Source organism: Molothrus aeneus, chromosome 1 (assembly GCF_037042795.1).
Source record: "Molothrus aeneus isolate 106 chromosome 1, BPBGC_Maene_1.0, whole genome shotgun sequence".
Classification (NCBI taxonomy): Eukaryota; Metazoa; Chordata; class Aves; order Passeriformes; family Icteridae; genus Molothrus; species Molothrus aeneus.
In genome coordinates this window covers 31317797-31338800 of record NC_089646.1, presented here as the reverse complement: position 1 = coordinate 31338800, position 21004 = coordinate 31317797, and positions in this window count along the sequence as shown.

The following is a 21004-nucleotide window of genomic DNA, read 5'->3' as shown; positions in this document are numbered from 1 at the left end:
AAACGAGTCAAACTGCAGAAAACTGCAGTGTCTCATTAGATGATGTTCAAAAAACTGATGTTGCAGTGCCTGGGTTTCTGAGGAGTCTGGAAATGAAAAGCTGACCGGTCAGAACTGTTTCTGGAGTGGTAGCAGACTATGCAGTGCTATCTTTTAAATATCTGGTTTAGATGCCTTCAAGGTAAAGTTTATTATGCAACAAGACACAAGTGGCAGACTTTAATAAATATGTGGGAACTAATAGATGGTCACCATTGCAGGGAAAACTCAGACTAGGTTATTAATACTTGGGCCCTTTTGTAGTTAGTTTTCCAGTGCCTAAAGGGATGCTACAAGAAAGCTGAAGAGGGACTTTTTAAAGAAGCATGTAGGGATAGGATAAGAGAAAAAGGATTTAGATTGAAAGAGAGTAAGTTTAGATGTGATATTAGGAAGAAATTCCACACTGAGAGGGTGGTGAGGCACTGGAACAAGTTACCCAGAGAAGCTGTGGATGCCCCATCCCTGGAAGTGTTCAAGGACAGGTTGGATGGGACTTTGAGCAACCTGATCTAGTGCAAGTTGTCCAGCCCAAATAATTTTATGATTCTATAGCTTTATGAGACCCAGAGATCAGCTCAAATCTTGTAGATGTTTTATGTGAGTCACCAGGGTCCCAACTGCAGCTTTATGGGTGCTAAACTAATTTTCTACCTGAGAAACAGCTGGGAGGGATACTATTTTAATTGAATTTTGATTAATCCCTACAAACAGAGATGTTAAAAATCATCAGCCTAAACTTAAAGTCTTTCTGTTTAAGGTAAAATACCACTAATATTTTTTAAATTATTCTTTATTCAGAAGAATGGATTGATAAAAACATCTGGCTCTGAAAATACTTCTACTTTTAACCAACATTACTTTTCTGAGGTAATGTTCCATTTCAGAGAAATGAAGCCTAGGAAAGGTACCTTACCTAAAGAGAAATTTTAAAAAGTAGTCTGACATAACAGAAAAGGGATTGAAATTTAGAGTTTAGATCACCAAAATCTTAATTTATTATTAGATTTTATTAGTATGACAGTGAGTTTCAACTGGTTTGGGTTGTCATTGTCATTAGTATTAGACACACATGAAAGACATTATCTACATCAAGAAAGCTCAAAAATCCCAGAAAATGAAACATGTAATGCAAATTAAATGCTTGCTTTCTTAATAGCTCTGGGCAAGCCACTAAATGCCACTGGAAATTTTCCCCTTCTCTTCCTGGTGTCTGACAGGGCTTATCTGTCCTACATTTTCTATTTCCAGATCTTAATTTTCCCAACTATGCCTTTAAAGAAGCAGTGGTAGTAGAAATCATCCAATTTTTCTGTAACTAGCCGTTTTAGCACAGAGTGAATAACTATGCTATATTACTCTAACATCCTGCTTCTGATAGCAGGATAAAGCTCTCTCAAAAATCTATCTGTAGCTTAAATAATTTGGAGATGGGGCATCTCTTTCTTCATCTTTGTCATGTATGGTGAGGTATGAAAGGCTATTTGCTGGATTGGGTGGGAGAAAAAGTGTTCAGTTCTCTGAATGGTGCTGTAATGGATTGATCATTTCATTAAAATAGTTGGCCAAAAACTTCATTTTTTTCAGGATGAAACTGTTTACTGAGTTTCACTCCACTTTGCTGTCAGATCAAACATAACCACTTATTTTGTCAGGTTGCTTATTTGTTGGAAATTTCCCACCATTGAACAGTATTCATAAATATCCAGGATTCTGCCTTTCTCCATTTTATTTTTATCCTCTCTGACTTATACTTCAACTTTTTCAATGCAGGTTTAGGAAGCCTGTAAAACCTCTTTCCATGAAAGGGGGTTTCTCCTGTGAGTCCTTAGAGTCATAAACCCACAGGTAGCAAATAAAAACAGGATAGGCAAATCATCCCTTCTCCAAGTCCCTGTTACCTTCCTGGCACATTTTTCTTACCTGTCTGTTCCTGTAACCTTTCTCCTTCTAAACTTTATTCTATGAAATTCTTAAGTCACTGAAAAAAACCACCTGCAATATAACATATGGGAAAATTTACTATTTCCTAAAGAACATGGGGCTAAAAAGGAATGTTTTCCTCCTCCCCCTGCCAAATGTTTTGTATTCCCTCCTCTGTAGATATGTTATGTTAGGCCACTGCCACCCCTTCTTCACTTGCTTCCTTATATCCAGTTGTCTGATTCTCTCACATACACAGAGATGCCTAAACCGGTCATACAGGTTCAAGCAATTTCAGTCACAGTATTCACTGCCAGTAAATCTAATTATTTCTAACTTGACCTTAATCAGAAGGCCACTCTTTGAACCCCTCCCAGCAATTCAGTATATCTACAGCATAGCATGTGAAAATAGAAAATCCTCAGTCTGTTCCAGTGGCACACAAGGAGCACATGTTTCCTCCTTCTCCTCTGCTTATCTCTCTCCCCCCTAAGGTGAAACTTCCACACCACCTCCCCTGGTTTCAGGTGTAATCATAAACCAGCTCAAGGCAATTATGGGTAATGTAGTCCCATGGCTCATGCCTGTCTGTTTGAACCACGGGTGCCAGGTTCCTGCTAGACTGCACATTCCAGCAGGCATTGCTCAGCACTCCCAAGAGGGAGGCTCGCCAGGTGTGCTCCAGCACCACCTGAACTGTGAGCACGCCAGAGTGTTTCAAAGCCAGAGCAGGAATAAGTGCTCCTTCAACTGTACTGATGTCTTGAACAAAAACATAATTTGGATCTAGGGAAAAGCTCTTAGTTTCCAGAATGGTGAGTTTGCTTTTTTTTCTTTCAAGTATCTTTTGCTGGTTACATTTAAAATACATTGGAGGATCTGAAATACCAGAGTGGTTTTTTGCCTAGCACTATTGCATCAGTCCAATACTATCTTTTGGCAATTGCTAGTTCCAGGTGCTACTGGAGAAGGTGCAGAACTTATGGACATTCTGAATTGCATGATATCGTACCCCAGGGTGATTTGGGATGTGTGGAAAAAGGCACCTGCTAACTGCTGGTGATTACCTTTGCTGAGAACATAAGTAATAGTGACCCTCCTCAAATTTTTAATCAGTTTTAAGCTTGCCTTCTCTGTCTTTTTACTTCTGTGAAATGAGCTGCTGTAGAGCAGGGTGAATGTGTGCGCATGCACCTCTGTGGGCTTTGTGGGTTTTTTTGCTGGTTGATTGGTTGGTTTGGTTTTATTGAAGCACTATATGAACTAAAACAGTCCATGCTTGCAGCTGTTGGGTTGGCCTCCAGCTTTTGAGATCAGAATGGTGAACAGCCCCTAACAATCCTCCCTGAGAACAAGGCAGCCAGTAGAAGTCAGAGAAAGAGAGTTTAAAGAGTGAATATATATCTGGACACTAAAATTTTCATTCTCTATTAAAAGAATCCTTGAAAGGTAATACCTTCAGCCTAAGTGGAGGCAAGACCTATCATGCTGACATACCTTGAACCAACTCCCTCTATGGCTAAAAAATAACAAGCAGAGTTGGCTGCTTGTAGAAAGATTTAAGTAAAAGACAAAAAAAGAAACAGCTCTTGTTCTTTTCCTACCTCTTATTACCACTCAGCTAATACCATTTTTTTTTTCATATGGAGGTCTTTTTTTTAAGAAGAAAGATCAAAATGTTAACAGCTTGAAAATAGTTTTTGACTGGCATTATTATGAAAGGGAAATAGGTGTCCTCCTGAGTAACTGATACAGGGAGAGGAGAAGTGAAGGAATTATTGCTACTGGGTAGATCTTGGGAGCTCAAATTGCCACACTGGCAGCACTTTCCCTCGCCCAAAATCATGTATTTGACAGCAGTTAATAGAAAAGGCTCTGACACTGAATTTATACTCCGAAAACAGCTGCAGAGTGTCTGTGTTGGGTGGGACATACACAAAGGGATTAACAGCACAAGTTCAAGCTGGCTATTGACTTGTTAGAATCCAGTTTGGTGTTTGCCTTGGGTACATTAACAGCCAGGAATACCTACATTTGTATTCACTACTACAACAATATCCTGTGGGAGTATGTTCATCAGGCTAATTACATAGAGTCATAGAATCAAAGAATTGCTTAGGTTGGAAAAGACCCCTAAGAACATAAAGTCCAACCATTACACCAGCACTGCCACGTCTGCCACTAAACCATGTCCCTGAGAGCCACACCTATACATCTTTTAAATACCTCCAGGGATGGTGACTCCACCACTTCTCTTAACAGCTTATTCCAAAGCTTGACAACCCTTTTGGTGAAGAATTTTTTTGTAATATCCAGCCTAAATCTTACCTGGCACAACTTGAGACCATTTCCTTTTGCCTTATTGCTTGCTAGCTGGGATAAGAGGCTGACCCCCACCTCACTACAGCCTCCTTTTCAGGTAGCTGTAGAGAGTAATAATGTCCCCCTTGAGCCTCCTTTTTTCCAGCCTAAACAACCACAGCTCCCTCAGCTGTTCCCCAAAATACTTGTGTCTCCTTTCATGAACTTTTTTTACCCTTCTTTGGACTTGCCATAATATGTTGTTATAGCAGGTTTATTTAGCATTTAAATATTTGGTGTAAGTTCTTGTGCTGTCTTGCTTCCTTGTCTTTCTCCTCTTGTTATGAGAATGGCTAATTGGGTTCAATTGCACACTTCTTTGTTATTTAATGTTTTTGTAACTCTTTATCATAGTGATTTCCCCCTTTGGCCCAGGAATATTTTTGTTTGGTGGACTATCTGTGAGAGGTTTCTATGAATGGTATCCAAGGGAAAAAAAATCTTTGATGCTCACTAAATCTGAATTTGGATGCCATTCCTCTCTATTTTTCAAGATAGATAAACTCAAGATCCTTGAGAAACTACATGTGTTCATGCCACTGTAAACTTTGGCACAAGTCTCAGCAGGGAAGTCCACCTTTGAAATAAGGATACAAAAATATGTGGAACAAACACCAAAAACCAACACAGTGCAGAAGTATAAATCACACTGCTGTAAAAGTCAAAAGACTGGCTTTTTTTGGACAGCCAATTAGTCAGCCTAATCTGATGATCTCCAGAGGATGTCCTCCTGTCTGAAAAGCTGAGCTCTGAAGTAGTGGCAGCTGTAGTTCATCATGACATGGTGCATATCACCACAGACATGGTGCATACTTGTAACAAAATTTGGTAAACAATTAGCATATTTCTGCCTGGAACTATAGGCTCTTCTATCACTTCTACTGCATAGAATTGAAATTTACCTCACAGATCCCACAATTGAAAATAAAACATGATTTGGAAAGATAAAAAAAGCTACTTGAATATCATTCCTCTCCTGATGTCCCATATACTGCTTCTATCCCCAAATGTTTAGTCAAGTTTTACCTTAGATCTTTTTAACTTCTATGGAAGCCTTCTCTTCTCATCTCTTGCCCTCTTTCTGCAATTATTTTCAGTTCATCTCCTCCAAGTCTGCAATTTCAGGAGAAAATTGGTAGGTTTTTTCAGAAACTGAATTTCAGAGTAAAGTGATATCATATACTAATGGAAAACATGTACTTCAATTAGCCCTGCAATATTTTACCATCTTTTCATCTGCTTCTCAGTACAGATGAGTATCCCATTTACATTTCTGCACATCCTTTTTAAACTGCTGAAGGTCATGCTTAAGCTTTTCCTAAGAAATTTCAACTAGATTAGAAATCAATGTTTATGAGTAATTTTAAATTGTTCCTTTGAGACCACATTTCCTTATCTACAACAAACTTAATCTCACACTGATTTGTTAGGCTTTCCTGTAGTTCTTCATAGTCTGCTCTAGTGTTAATAATCTCAGTAATTTTGGTTTGTGAGCAAACAGAGTCAAAGCATTCTCTACTGACTTTCCCTTTCCAGCCTCCAGAATTTCCTCAAAGAGCCTATTGTGTACTTCAATTTGTGGGGTCACTGCAGTACATCCCTACCAAGGAGCAGTGGTGAAGCTGAATCAAGCTTTGAAACACTGAAAGCACCAGAAAACTGAAACAATTGTGTAGCTTGTGGCAAAGAAGGCTTTGGGCTCTGGTTTGGTGTCCTTTTGGTGATGAGCAAAAGTTTTTAGGTTTGGAGGTACATGAAATTTTATAGAAGGCATATAGTGATTATTTACTGTAAGAGTAGGAGTCCTTTTCTTGTGCAGTTGAACTTCACCTTGTAAGCCAGCCTAATCAAGGAGAAGGTGGATGACTATTTAGCTGAAAACTATATTATATGCTGCCTCTCCCTTGCTGTGTGAGTGACTCTGCAGGTTGAAATGCTCTGAAATCCCACAGCCCAGAAGAGAATAATTGAGGCCTTATGTCTGGGATATGTACTTACAAAAGAGTTTAGATGACAATTATTTGAGTCCAAAATGTAAAGAGTGGCCTATGTTGCCATTTTCTTCAACTCTCTCAATGGGGAAAGGACCTTTTTGAATTATTAGAGAAAGTCTGCTTTCACTGGAGACTCAAAGTACTTACAAATCTTTGTGTTCTTCTCTGCTGCACAACTGTGAGATGGAAAGCTGCCACTTCACTTTGGGTAACTCCTTGAACTCCATTTAAGCTCAGTAATGGCTGGGTGCTGCAGAATGGGCTAGTCCCCTTCCTCATGCCCAGCCATTGCTTCCTGCAGGCCAGCACAGGAGGACACTGAGTCATTGTGCCTGGACCAGCTCTGGGTGAGATCAGATAAGCACCAGTGTTGATGCAAAGGAGACGCAGGACTGCTGTTTTCTGGAGCAGCCAGACAGTCAGCCACCAGTCAGATGGCATCCCCAAGACCAGGCCTAGCCTCAAGCACAAGATCATGCCACATGATCTCATTTCTTTTCTAACACTTTGAAGACTTGGGAGACTCGACCCTTCTTCTACTCCAGGCTTGCTCTGAACTAATTCTTTAATCTCTCTCTCTCTCTCTCTCCATGGAGGCATATAATATTTCCCTGCATTAAATAGGGGCTCACAAGTATTTAAACTGATTTAAATGATTCTAAATCATATTGGTTTATACTTTAATCTTCACTGACCTCTAGTTAGATATAATGATATTATTTCAGGTTTCATCTGTACCTACTAATAACTGCCAACAGCAGTTGCTAGTCCATTGTGCCAGTCATCCTGTGATCATGCCAAAGGAAGCAGCTCCTTTCCCCTGGCTGAATAAGCTGTATCACAAAACATTCATGTAACAACTTGACAAGGAGTTGTTCAAGCTCTCACCTGAGCCTATGTCTGTAAAAAATTCCAAAAGTTTCACAAGTCAATGCAAAGCTCGTGACCCATCTGTAGAAAATCCTAAAGCCTCATTTCTGTCCTATTATCCTAATGGGACCAAAGTTTGGACGTGTATTTACATTTAGAACAAACTGTTTTTCTACATTCACTAAGCTGTGTAATTAAAAAGAAATGACATTGTCTGAAATAACTTGGGGGAGGGACAACTGACGAAACTTTGAAGTGGTTGGTTTATAGTCATACATGATCTCACACAAGACCTCTGAGCCCTGGAGAAAAGGCTGTGACGTGATGATAACCTTCTTGGGTTCATTCTGATCCACTAGCTTTAGCAGCATCTCTGTAAAGGTGGGAGGGGTGGTGCACAGGGAGACAAGAAATATCAATTTATTCATAGCACCGCTCTAATTCCTGTAACACTAATTGTTACCTGTTGCTCTGTGTGAAATTATAGTATCTCAAACACGAGTAATGACAGATTGTTCTGCTCAGGGACTCCTTTTATTTTTCTTTTCTTTTCTTTTCTTTTCTTTTCTTTTCTTTTCTTTTCTTTTCTTTTCTTTTCTTTTCTTTTCTTTTCTTTTCTTTTCTTTTCTTTTCTTTTCTTTTCTTTTCTTTTCTTTTCTTTTCTTTTCTTTTCTTTTCTTTTCTTTTCTTGTTTCCTCTTCTCTTCTCTTCTCTTCTCTTCTCTTCTCTTCTCTTCTCTTCTCTTCTCTTCTCTTCTCTTCTCTTCTCTTCTCTTCTCTTCTCCCTCTTTTCTGGCTTGCTTTGAGCAGTGGCAGAGCAGAAAAGTGCTACTAATCAGGAAAACGTGTAGGAGAGCCCTTTGCACCTTGGAATTCCCGGGTGTATTTTAACCAGTAATGATTGTACTGTAGTCACAAAACACACAGCAAAAGGTATTGTGTGCACCACTCACGTGCTCCCCAGATAAGTAAGAACTTCCCTAGACTTTTCCTCATCTCATGAAATAAATAGTAGCAGAAACAGGACAAAATTTTGAAAGTCTGAACTTGATGAAAGTTGCATTTTCCACCACTGCAAATATTTTTCAATAATAATTTGTATGAGACTTCTAAGTTTGGCTACTAGTATATTGTTTTACCAGATAAATGAAGACGTGGGAGAGAGAAAAACTGTAAGGTGTGTGTGTCTGTGTCTATATTTTCCTGCTATGTGTTATACATAGCTACACTTGTATCGGATTTCTGCTCACAGCTGGAAAGGGAAGACAAACATAGCAGTGTCAAAGGCTGCCAGGAGGGGTTATGAATACCTGCCTTGCACCAGTTAATTGCCTTTTCAGGGTGTAGGCACTTGAGAGAAGGACTCTTGTGATATTTATGCAATTATTTTCATCCCTTTGGTCTTAGTGACAGTTCTCTTCCCGCGGCACTTTCAAGTCCTTTTCCCATTCACAGATTTTCTGAGTGGTCTGGGACAAGCTGTTTGGAGATGGATTTTTAAGGAGTTAGCACTTGTTTACACAATTCTTACAGTAGGGGTAGAAGACATTGGAATACAATTATCAGTTTCTTTGTAGTTTAGTCTTCCCCTCTTGGTTTGGAGTTTGGACTACTTAACCTTCAAAGGTTACCTTCAAAGGTAACCTTCCAACCCAAACTATTCTATGATTTTATGATATGTAAACTTGTTTATCTCCATTTCCCCCCATCCCTATCCTTCCTTATCTTGTGCATTAAACAATCTGTTGGTATGAGGCTCTGTTTTTATTTATTTGTACAAAGCTTAGCAGAGGGATGCTATTACAGCTAGTTCTATCAGAATGCCAATGTAAAAGTAAAAGAAAGCCCTGATTGGAGCCCAAACACAATATAAACACAAGCTCTCAGGCTCAGAATTGGATTTTTCTTTTATAACATTTTCAGTTCAATAAAGAGTTTTACAGTCACATAATTTGTCCACAATAACAGCTAGGTAAAATTCTATGGCCTTGATTCTTCATAAGAGAGGAAAGATGATTGTTTTGTTGTTTCTTTTTTGCTCTGAAATCTATGAATAAATCAAATTTAGTGATTCTGAAATTATCATAATCATAGGATTTTCCAGATTTCTATGCCTGTGGTGCCAAAAGCTGTGTCTTGTCACAGATAGGTCTATGAGGCTAATAGAAAAACCTACATGTTTCCTAGGTGGCACATCACGTCTCTCCTAATATGGAGAAAGTGCAGCAAAAGCTCACTCTGTTTCCCTGTAGGCAGGAGGTTGACTTATGGATTATGAGTTAAGCCTCAGTTTTTTTAAATGCTGATCTCTAAAGAACTCTAAAATGAAGTTACTTGTGTGGATGCTAGTGATTCAACATACTGAATAATGATGATAGACAGTGACTTACCATTTTAAATATTGCTAAAATCAGCAATTTGAGATGAATCTGCACTGTAAAATAAAATGATCTGAACCAGTTTTCACAGCAGAGCAAACTGTTTAGTTACATTTATCAAGACTGTAGGGGCGTGACATCATTTCTTCTTTTGTGGAGTAAAATATCCTGAAGTTCTAAAGATAAGAACTTGCACCATCTTAGACAAATATCTTTTTATGTTCTCACTGATGACATTCTCTGTGATACTTGTCACTTCTGGTGGATGTGAGATAGTTGTATAATAGTTAACAAAAAACCACCACATTATAGAGGGTGTTTAGATCATAATGATTCAAGTTTTGAACAAAGTTGTGAGCAAAATTTCTAATATTTACACATGAAGGAACCTGTACAAATACAACCCTGGGTCGTGATCTGTCAGAAGCTGACCTGAACTAACTTCATGCTGGCCAACATTTGGACCATGCACCTCCAAGAATATTTGAAAAATTAAAGTTTAGATGAAGTTTTGGAAGCAGAATATATTTAATTTGAGTATCGATTGACATACTTCATGCTTTTCTTTCCCTTTCTGTATTAGACAACTCTTTGTTGGAAAATCTTATTTTCTGCAAATATCTGCTTGTCACCATCAGTGACCTGAAATATAGATGAATAATTGCCATAAAAGGGAGGTTGAAAAACACGTTCAATAAATTGCACAATCAGGATTACATGTGTCTGTAGGATAGAGATAAAACAAATAACAGGAGTCTCCTGTCTCATTATAGTGAAGGAAAAATGCCTTAAGCAAAGTTACTTGGTGTCATGCATCAAAGTGCACATCAAGGTGTGTGCTTGACTTGCTATTTGTAAGCTAAATGTTAAAAGGACGTTTATGATATTTAGGACATCATGACACTTGTATACCTCAATCAAGGAACCACTGGCAGTGATGGCAAGGATATATGTGCAGTGGTAGGAGTGAGCTGATTGACCTGAACAGTCTTTCAACTGCACTGTAAATGTATTGTGTATGCTGATCTCTATAGAAAAACAAATCCAACACAAAATAACAAATTTGATTAGGAAAAACTGAACAGTGGAATTTTGCATATAAGGTTCTGCAGTATTTCACATAACAAAACACACATTTTGAGCCTTATTATCTTGAGGTGTAGGAGCTAGTTAAAGGTGTAAAACTCAAGACTTGATGCCAAGGAGGTGAGATGGGTAAGGGAATGTTTTGATCATCAAAGTCAGTGACCTTATGGAAGGGCTGTGAATTCTTCCTCCCACGTTGTGGTACAAATGGAGCAAGGGCAGTAAACTTATGAAGGTGACACCAGAAAAAGTTTTTCTTTAGGGCTGGCATTTGGAAGGTGTTCCTGAATAGGCTGAATTCTCTGACCTAACACATGGCAGGTGCCTTCAGGTTCCTAATGAGGAAAATCAAAGCACAAAAAAGCTACTGTAAGTGAGGTCTGGATTTTAGTTTATTTGACTTGTAACCTTGTATCTGATCCCCTTCTGTCTAAAGCAAAGGCTGCTCTGCTGTTACTGATCAGTCTGAAGCAGGCCAGCTAGAAAAACTCTAGCTGCCTAGAAACATAGATCCCAAAAAGAAAGGGCCTGTGCTGGTACCTGTAGGGACTTTGTGCCCTGGGCTGTTTAGTGGTATTTGAGATGGATGTCTGTTCTTTTCAACCTGCTGTAGCCAATGTATGGGACACTGTTGGTAGTTTCCTCCAGAAGGAAGGGATTATCCTCCCTTCCTGCAAACCAGGCTATCAGAAAAAACAACTGTAGACATTGCATGAAAATTTCATTTCCAAATGGTAGTTGTGAAATTAATGTGGTTTTGCAGGATATTTAAATATCCTAGTGGTCACAAATCAATTTTTTGTAATTTCTGTAGTCTGACAATAGCCTATAGAGCAGTTTCACTTTGTATGCCAGATGTTTATTCTTTCTATTCTTTCTTGTGATTGGAACATCACATGGCTACTGAGGTGGGTTTAGATGACAAATGCCACCCAGGGTTAATTTTTTTGTTTGGTTGGTTTTTGTGGGTTTTTTGTTTTTTGTTTTTTTTTTTTTTTTTTTTTTTGTTTGGTTTTTTTTTTGGTTTTTTTTTTTTTTTTTTTTGTTTTTGTTTTTTTTTGTTTTTTTTTTTTTTCAGGAAGCCAGTGAAAACATGGAGCTTCAGCTTTTTCAAAGACTTTATAGTATAAAATATTGAACATGCTTAGTCTTTATAAAATTGAAAGGCAAGCATGCTTAGTGTCTGTGAATGGTGATGGAAAACAAAGGATTGAAACTAGGACTGTCACAAGGTTTAGGAGTTGCCAGTTCTTTCACCACTTTTCTTGGTGAAAATTAATTTTCTGCTTGTAAGAGTTCTTGGAAAAAGGCAAGAATGGAGTTGTGGATTTGTTTTTGTTTTGGTTTGGGGTTTTGTTTTGTTTTGGTTTGGTGTTTTTGGTTTGGTTTTTTTGTTTGGTTTTTTTTGGGGTTTTTGTTGTTTTGTTTTGTTTATTTTTAATTAATTGGAAGGGGGGATGGAGACAGGGGCAGACCAAGGGAGAAGCTGGACATAATATATGGTATAAATGCTGTGGTTCTATCTAAGAGTTACTGATCTACAGCCTTTCACTTCCACTGGAAAGGCAATAACTTCACTTGTGGTGAAAAATGGTAAAGCTTGCTGAGACAGAAAAATTGAAATAAAAGTCTGGGCAGATATTTTGAACTGATGGAGTATAATCAACTGCATTTCTGAATCATTGTCCTGGAGATTTTCTGCAGGGGTATCTGAGAGACTCTCTTTGGGAATTTAATATGTTTGCTTTCAGTCCAACTTTCTAAGCAATTTGTGACTACGTCTCTTCAGCCACTGCTTTTATTTCAGGATGCCAGCCAGATTTTTTAGGACAAATGAAAATTTTTCTGCAACTAAACTGAATATTTTTTGTGTGTAAAAGGATGAAATTTATGATAATTTATGTTTGGTTTTTTTTTCCCTTTGACATGTGACTGGAGTGGAGAGTCTTTTCTATTATAGAGCTTGAGCCACTGACAACCTCATTTTCTGTCCTATGCTCATTCTCTCAAAATCTCTAACACAGTGTCATAGCAAGTGAACCTGTGTTGAGATAGGGAAGGAAATAAGAAAGAAGAAAGCAACATCTTTATGACTTCTTTCTCTGTGCCCCACTGCCATATTAAATGCAGAGAAGGAATAACTTTAAGTTATTACTAACATTAAGCTTTCTTCATGACAAATGGTATGGAAAAATGTTCTAGAGCTGTGTGGGATATATTTCTTGCATCATTAGGCACCCATCAGTGTAGAGTGCCAGGTCAGACTATTCCTGAGCAATTACAACTCTCTCAGCTGCTTCATCAGATTTTGCCCTCAGTGATGTTGGCTCAAAAGGAAGAGCAGGAACCAGTGGGAAACTGGGGTGCCTGTCTGCTAATGGACAGGGATGTCAGGAAAAGCAAGCTGGAGCTCTACTGTTGCTTTTGGGGGGACTAGAGACAATGTGAGATAAAAGTCAGCACAGGAATGCCTTGGTTAACGTGGTGTCCAATTTGTTGTACAAACATTTCACTGTTTAATTTTGGATATCAGCCAACTGTCTGGTGAGAACCTCGGGAATGGCTTCTGTGTCTGAGTTGTTCAGGGAGACAGGACAAGAGAATACACAGCCTTAAGATGTTTCCAGTGGATAATACTATCAATTTCAATATAATAGTGTGGTTTTCCTGGATGGGAAAACTGGCTTTCCACTGAGGCACTGCATCTAGGCTAATGGTGTGCATCACCAGAAGGAGAACTGCTGCTGAAAACACAGTTGGATACTGTGGTGCAGTGAAGAGAATGAAGTGGTTAAAGAATATAGGGATGGGAGGAAGAAGAGACCTGGAACAATTATCTCTTACACTTGCTTTCACTTCTGTAAAGAAGGGTGACCATAACTGCTGCATAAAAGTGGATCAGATTGAACATGTTATTCTGCTTATTGTACTAGACATTAATGACCAAAAGTATAAATGCCCCCCTCTAAACAGGTAGGAAGAGACAGTTCAATGAATGAGCCTGTAAAGCAGCTAGATTTTAAAACTAAATTTGCACGCATAAAGGCATGCAATTTTTTGGAAACTTGTTGCCTAAAATCTTCCAAACTTGATTGCTCCTTCAGAAGATCCCCTCCCCAGTGACAATGAATGCTGTATTTAATGTTTGGGTTTTTTGGGTTTATTTTGTGGGTTTGTTTTGTTTTGTTATGATTTTGGGTTTTTTTGTTTTGTTTTTTTTTTTTTTTTTTAATAGAGTCATTGTCATTTTGGTTCTAAAACTACCAGTAGTACTGGAAGTAGCAGTTCCTAATTTTCTTAGTTAGGACTTCTTCCTTTTCCCCCTGATATGTGCAGTCTTCTGTAATTAGAGATGGATCATTAAATGGGACCTGATATTACATGGCAGTTTATCTTTGTCTGACTTCCTTTTTGTTGCTGGATCTTTACCATTTTACAGTTGATCTGGCAGTCATATTATTTCTGTGGAAGTATTCAATACAGAGGTTCAAATGTCCTTCATTAGTAGAGAAACTGTCCATTTAAACATGTATCCTATTTGATAGAAATAATTGGGCCTTTTCTTGTCAAGAGCATGTGTGATTGTTATGTAAAGGGAGAGTCTGCAGTACAATGAGAGGTGCTGTTTTTGGCTTTTAGAGAACAAAATGCATTTTTATGAACTCCCCTCCCTTCTTCCCTTCAAAATTACGTTGTCAAAAATAACTTTAAAATATTGGCAGCTGTAACTTAATGGACAGCTCAGACTATTAATAACAACACAGGCACAAATGGTTTAAATGCAATGATGTCTCTACTTCTGGAGAAAAGATCCAACCAAACTTAGGGAACTGTAATTGCCATAAAAAGCAACAAAGGAAAAGTTCACTTTCTGCAGTTTATCTTGGAAGATGTCTCTGTGATTAAGACTCCCTTTCTGATGCTCTTTTTGCCATGTTCTTCCTAAAGTGTCAAGGATTATTAAACAAGTTCTTCAGTCAAAACAGATCAATACACAAAAAAAAGGTTACAGTCTTTCCTTGTCGACATTACTGTGATCTATCAAACATGCTATTAGTGCTAGTACATGTTCCCCGTGCCTGTTATGTGGTCAGTCAAGTAGAGCAAAATGTAGTTTGTGGATGCATTGAAGAATGATTATGCTTGCAGTTATTAACTCTCTGAACTAACCTCTAATTATAACCAGAGGAATCCTTGTCAAATGGATTTACTTTCTTCTACTATATTTAATATAATTATTTTTCCCAAACAGGTAGTTGCCTGTTTTATTAATTTTTTCCATGTTGAGCTGATCATGTCACACATTTTCCATTGTTTCTGCCATCTCAGTATTTATTTTCCTTTATATTTCCCAAGAGAAATGGAACAACTGATTGACATGTATCCCCCCTCTTCACCATGCTATTCTTGCCCTACACAACTGGGGTATTGTTTTGCTAGTTTATACATTTTGAAAGCTTGCCTGAGACAGTGTAAACCTTGCAAAGAAAATTCTTCATGTGTTAGTCTGTTAATTACTTTTTTGGTTGGTGTGCTTGTTGGGGTTTTTCTGTCCTCACTCCGAGTTAACCAATATCAAACCAAAGTGGTTCCATGTGAAAAGGTTCAGCTGACAGTACAGACTTTCTGACATGTTTCTCCTGTGTGTTGAGGCAGAATTCTGTCACGCTCATGGAAAGAAGCTTTTCTAGTACTTTATCTCATCAAAAGCACAGCACATTGTGGTGTCCCCCTGTATCCTTATCTGGGCACTCACCTCAATTTGCTGAAACTAGGACACCAGAAGCCTAAAGGCACCTTTTATATGCCTGGATATCAGGTTCAATTTCCTGCAAGGCTCTTATTGCATATTTTGCTCATGCATCTTTAATCTACACCTGTCCAAAATAAAGTGTCACTATCCAGGCAGCACACTGACAGGCAATTTAGTTCCACAGTTGGATGTTCAAGACTGGATCCTGACACAGTGTCATCCACATCACTTTGTCATATCATTCCTAGACTGAAATAGCAGAAAAACCATCCTACATATTTGCAACATATACAGATGATTTGGGTGCTTAAGTCTGCTGTTAATATTAATTACAATAATAATTTCAAGAGCTTTAAGAGCTATGAGCAACTAAAACACTGGTCTTTCTCTGTGGGTGGTTTCCTTGATGCATTCTGCTTTACCCTGATGCTGTGAAGAGAGCACAGCTTTTGCAGGATTTTTTTATCACATCACTGGGTCAGATGAAATATTAAATATTGAAAATCAAGAGGGAATTCTTCCCTGCCTGTGCTCAGTCCTTAGATTTAAAAGTAATTATTTCTATGAAACATGTAACTCAGAAGTGCCTGATTGACAATTTCTATGGAAGAACTGAAGAACTACTTCACTACCTGACCTGGGTTTGATTGTCTGGAAAGTGGATCCTTTGCTTGCTTTCTGGCTGGATAGTAGATGTCCTATTTCTCATATATAACTGGAAAAATCTGGAAGAGTGTTGCCAGAATCAAGTCTTTGGGACAGAGAAAGGATGATTTTTTTCCTTTTTGGTCATGCCCTAGTGACTCTGAGGCATGAAAAGGATTTCATCTTATGCTACCACTACTTCTGTCCCCCACCACTGCTTCCTGCCCTCAAAGACCTCAGCTCATATCTATCCTGCCCAAAGCTGACTTGTGGCATCAACAGACTCAGACATGAGCCTTTCCCAGGGCAGGACATAATGAATACTGTGCAGGGCTGGGAGTGCTCTCTAAGCCAAGCTAGTGGGCAGATGTCTCCACTTGCCACTGACAGGCAAGCTGCTCAGTTAAAGACCCAGCATGATTCCTGCAAGCAGCCTGAATGTGAGAAAAAGTCAAGCTGAGTGGAAAGAGAAGAAGAAATCAGGGTAATGAAATATAGAGTACTTTGGAGGTATCATGTACTTAAAAACCTGTGATCACAGCTATAGTTCACAGGGATATAAATAGCTAACAGAGATTTTAAGAATCCTGGTAGCTCCCACTTCTCTAGGTTGATTAAAATTTTTGATAGCTGAGGTTTCTGTGTCATCCTAGCAAACATTAAAAGTACTTAAGGAAAAGCAGCAGGGCTCTGGTTCACAGGCAGAATGTGGTAGAGACAGACTTTGCCTTGCTCTGCAATGTTTAATGCATGAGTTATGGTGACACTGAAACATTTGTGGCACCTAGAAATGGAAATTTTATTTTGTAATGAAACTTCTAAATTAAAGGTGTTCCTTACAGAGTACTTTCAATATCCACTTTGAAGGAACAGCTGTTGGCTTCAGTCAGTAGTACAATACTACAATACTTGTAGTATTGTAATCTCTGTGAACCAAAAGTTGTTTCACAGAACCTCCAAAAGTGAAGAAACTCACTGTGCTTCCAAAGCATGTACAAGTATACACACTAAGTGAGAATTCAGTGTGATTTTTAACTATTGTTTTTATAGGTGTAAGGACATCCATAGAAGAATTAGGCTAATAAACTTGCAATGTTTTCTCTCTTCATGAAAAAGAAAAAAATATTGCAGTTTCATAGTGCAAAGTTGGATCCTTTAAGTAATTTGTTAGTGATATCTTTATTTTCCATTCCCTGTTCTTGAAGAAGTTATTAAGAAGTAAGTAGAAGGCAACAAGTTTCTTTTTTCTTGATGCCTGAGCGAAACATGGAGTATTTCAGAGTGGTAACTAAAATCTAAAAGATAGCATCAAAACTTAACTACACATTCCTGAGGCTTTTGGAAAGCAATATTCCCAAATGTGTGGTTTATAACTGAAAATAAACACTCTACCACTTATGCTTATAACAAGCAGTTTTAGAAGTGTAGATGTGTGGAAGGGAAGGAAGGATACTTGCCTTGTGGAGGATGTGTGTAGAGTATAGCTATTTTTGTTTGCATAGTGTTCCCCAAACAGGCTGAAAAGCAGTCAATTCTGGGTTGAGCAGACCTGAGCAGAGCCTATAAAAACCTGCCTGTAAAATAGTGGAAATGTACTGAGAGGATGACCCACTTCAATTCCCACTTTTGTTGTGCTGAGAGTACCACCCTATAGCTCCAGCTCAGGTGAAGAATTATAAGAGTGATTGTGTCAGTTCCAAGCGGCCATGCAGGCAAATGTTGGGTCTGCAGAAAGTCTCAGCCCTGGATTCAGTGTGAATGGCTCTCCTGTTCCCACAGGCTGATAAATTTTCAGAACATCGAAAAAGTAGGTGCCAAACTTGGCAATTGTTTAACAACAGAGTAAACTAGTAGATATATCTATTGAAAATTCCTTTCTATAATTACAGCCAAAATGTCAAGATATTGGGTCATACTAAATTAATGTTTCTGTTGAACATTAAAAGCCAATTTTATCTCAGTTATAAGTGAGATACAGACACATTTCCTTGATTGCCTCACATGCAGCAGGCTAAAATAAGTCAAAGGCTTCCTCACTTCAGCTGAATGTTCCATTTGCTCTGCTGTTCTGCCACTGCCTACAGTACAGCTCTGTCATCAAAGATTTGTAACTTGGGTCCAAGAGCCTTTCATTAAACTCTGAGCTGCATAAAGCTGTTCTAGGCCTCAAGAGCCAAGGGACAGTTAAAATATGGCTTATTACAGTAGCTAATGTTTGCTCAAAAATATATTAGTCTGCCGAGAAAGGGCAGTGGTTTACATTTGTTGGTGATGTCCTTCTGACGCACTCCCTCTTCTGTGTATTGCTGTCTCTTTAGAATTCATTTTCTTCTCTCTATATAACAGAATTTAAATAATTCATTATACTCAGTATTTGGTTAGATGAGGACCATTTTATTTAACATTATGATGCATTTACATTTCTCCTTTTTCAGAAAGAAACTTGAAAGTCTAACAACCCAACCCACATAAGTAGGAAGTCATTTTCCCCCATGTAACCCAAAAGTGAGCCTTAGGAATGAAACACGTCACCAACACCTGTGTCTATTTCTTGCTCTGTCACTGCTAATGCATGAACTTCATCCTTGACACAAAGGCCATGAATCTTTTTGAATAAGGGTAGCATTGTCTGTGTGGGGAACATGCCGAAATCCATGGGGAGACATGGCCACAGCAGAGCTCTGTTCTTAACAAAACCTGCTTTTGAAGAAGTATTAAGGTAGAATGGAATATAAATTGCTAGTGTTTTGGTCTGGGATGTTGATACTTAAAAAACACAATGGAATGTGTTCTTTCTTATTTTTGAAAGCAAAGGCAGTGGTAATGTCTTTGCCTTTGGGCTTTTCTTATTTTCTTCATTACCACTGTTTTAGACACATCAGGATATGTTTCTTTTGGTAGTGAGACTGGGAAAAAAAAAAGGTGCATTTGAATTTTGAAAAACCTGGAAGAAATTTCTGGAGGCATTTTATGCAGCAAAAAATGCTGTCTGCAGCAAATCTGTCTCCTGACTTCTGTGAAACTGAACTTTCTACCCAAGACTTTCTTCTTCCTCTAGGGCATCTAGTGCATTTTTCTTCCTTTGTAACAGTGCTGCCAGCAGTGCTCTGAGTCTTGAGTTACATGCTCTTATGGGTCAAGCAAATCTCAGCAGAAGGCACCTGGCAAACTGTTGCTTGCCCTCATACAAGTGCCACATCTCTCAGCAGTCACTCAGGTTCACTCACTGGTCACCTCCACAGCTGATCTCTTTCCAACCTCTTCACTTCTTCACTCCCTCCTGACTTCCCACTGTGAACTGACGTGCCATCAGTCAAATAATTCCTTGCACCATTAAGCACTTGTCAGTTTACATCTTTCTTATTCAGTTGCTACAGCAAATGAAAAGCTTGGTCTTTGGTTCTTCCTATACATAGTTCCCTCTGTTTGCAGAGAAAACTTTTTATACCTTTCCCTTTCAGCGTTGATCAGTATGCCTGTTTATCCCGTATGCATCCACCTCACTTCTCTTGTGAGTGATTGTTCTTCAGAATTTGTTCTTTTAAGTCCCTGGTTAATAGGTTTCTGCTATCAAAAGTTTAATTTGAGATGATATTTTATCACGGAATGTATCCATGGAAAAGGGTAAGCATTTGCTTTTCTTATTTTCTTAGTCTCATAGAAAGAAACTGGGGCTTTAGTCATTCCCAGCACTCAGGCTGGAACAGAGAAGAGGTGGGACCCAACCTGGTGTCAGCTGATGTAACCCTGTGCAGGAGGCACATTGCCCAGTACCCAGGGGTGTGTGTACAGCTTGTCCCCAGCATTTCCCACATCCCTTGACATGCTGGCCAGATGTGGTCATCTTTTGCCCAGGAATGTTTATATATCCCCCCTTCTCTCATCCTCTCCCTGGCTGGCCTGAAGATGTGCCTCAACCACAAGGGATCCCTCATCATCCTGTCATACCAAGAAATGCTTTCATGGGGGTGGAGGATTATTTTTGAAAGTGGTTTTCCTTTTCAGTATCTGCCTTTTCTAACTCTATGCCAGGCTAGTGATGAACATTTTGAGAAATTCCCAGAGGGAACTTTAAGGAAATGGTTTATTCTATTTGCAGAAGTCCTTATTATGTTTAAAAAACTTCCACATGCAGTCTTGTTGTCATGTCTCTTTCAATATAATCCCCCTGTGTAAAGAGATTGTTTTTCTTTCCCTTTTACTCTCTTCTCCCGTCTCCATGAGTTTCCTAATTTAGCCCCTGTTAATTTGCACTCTTATGTCCTCTTGTCATCCTTATTTACTCCCTCTCACTTTATGCAGCTACTGAAATAATTGTAGGTGTTTTAACTATTTCAAGAACTATTCTTAAATTCACTTGTGAATTTTCAGCAAATTGTCTGTCAGAGATTAGTGCTGGCAACAAGTACACTGGTACTGTAAAATGAAGGCTAACTTTTTGTACATTTTTTGAGATTTTAGACTATGGATACCTTATGCTTGAATGATTAAACCTCCATAGTGTGTATGTAGAAGCCAGAGATGATTATCTTGCATGTTTATACAATGTGTTCAGTTTTTCAGCATTTTGAGAAGCAGCAGCAAAGCAAAAGTGATTTCCTTTGAAGGAGTCTCTATATGTTATCAAATATCCTCACTTATCAGAGACAGAAGAAACAGTGATATCTCTATACAGATGTGAAATACCAGATCTTGGAATTAATGGTGTTGGGACTAAGGAGGCATTTTAGTTTCCAGTTTTGTTCTGGTGGGGTAGTAGTAGCAGAAGCCAGAATGTATCGGCATTGGAGGCTAGCTTTACCTACTAGCTAAAATCAGGACTCCAAAGGCCAAATAAAAGAGGTTTCTGGTAACAAAGGAACCTGAAAATCTATACAGCCCTCAAGGTGCTGGGTGACTGTTGAGCTTTGCCTGACCTCAGCCTTGCATGCTGCTTGTGTACAAAACAGCACCTGA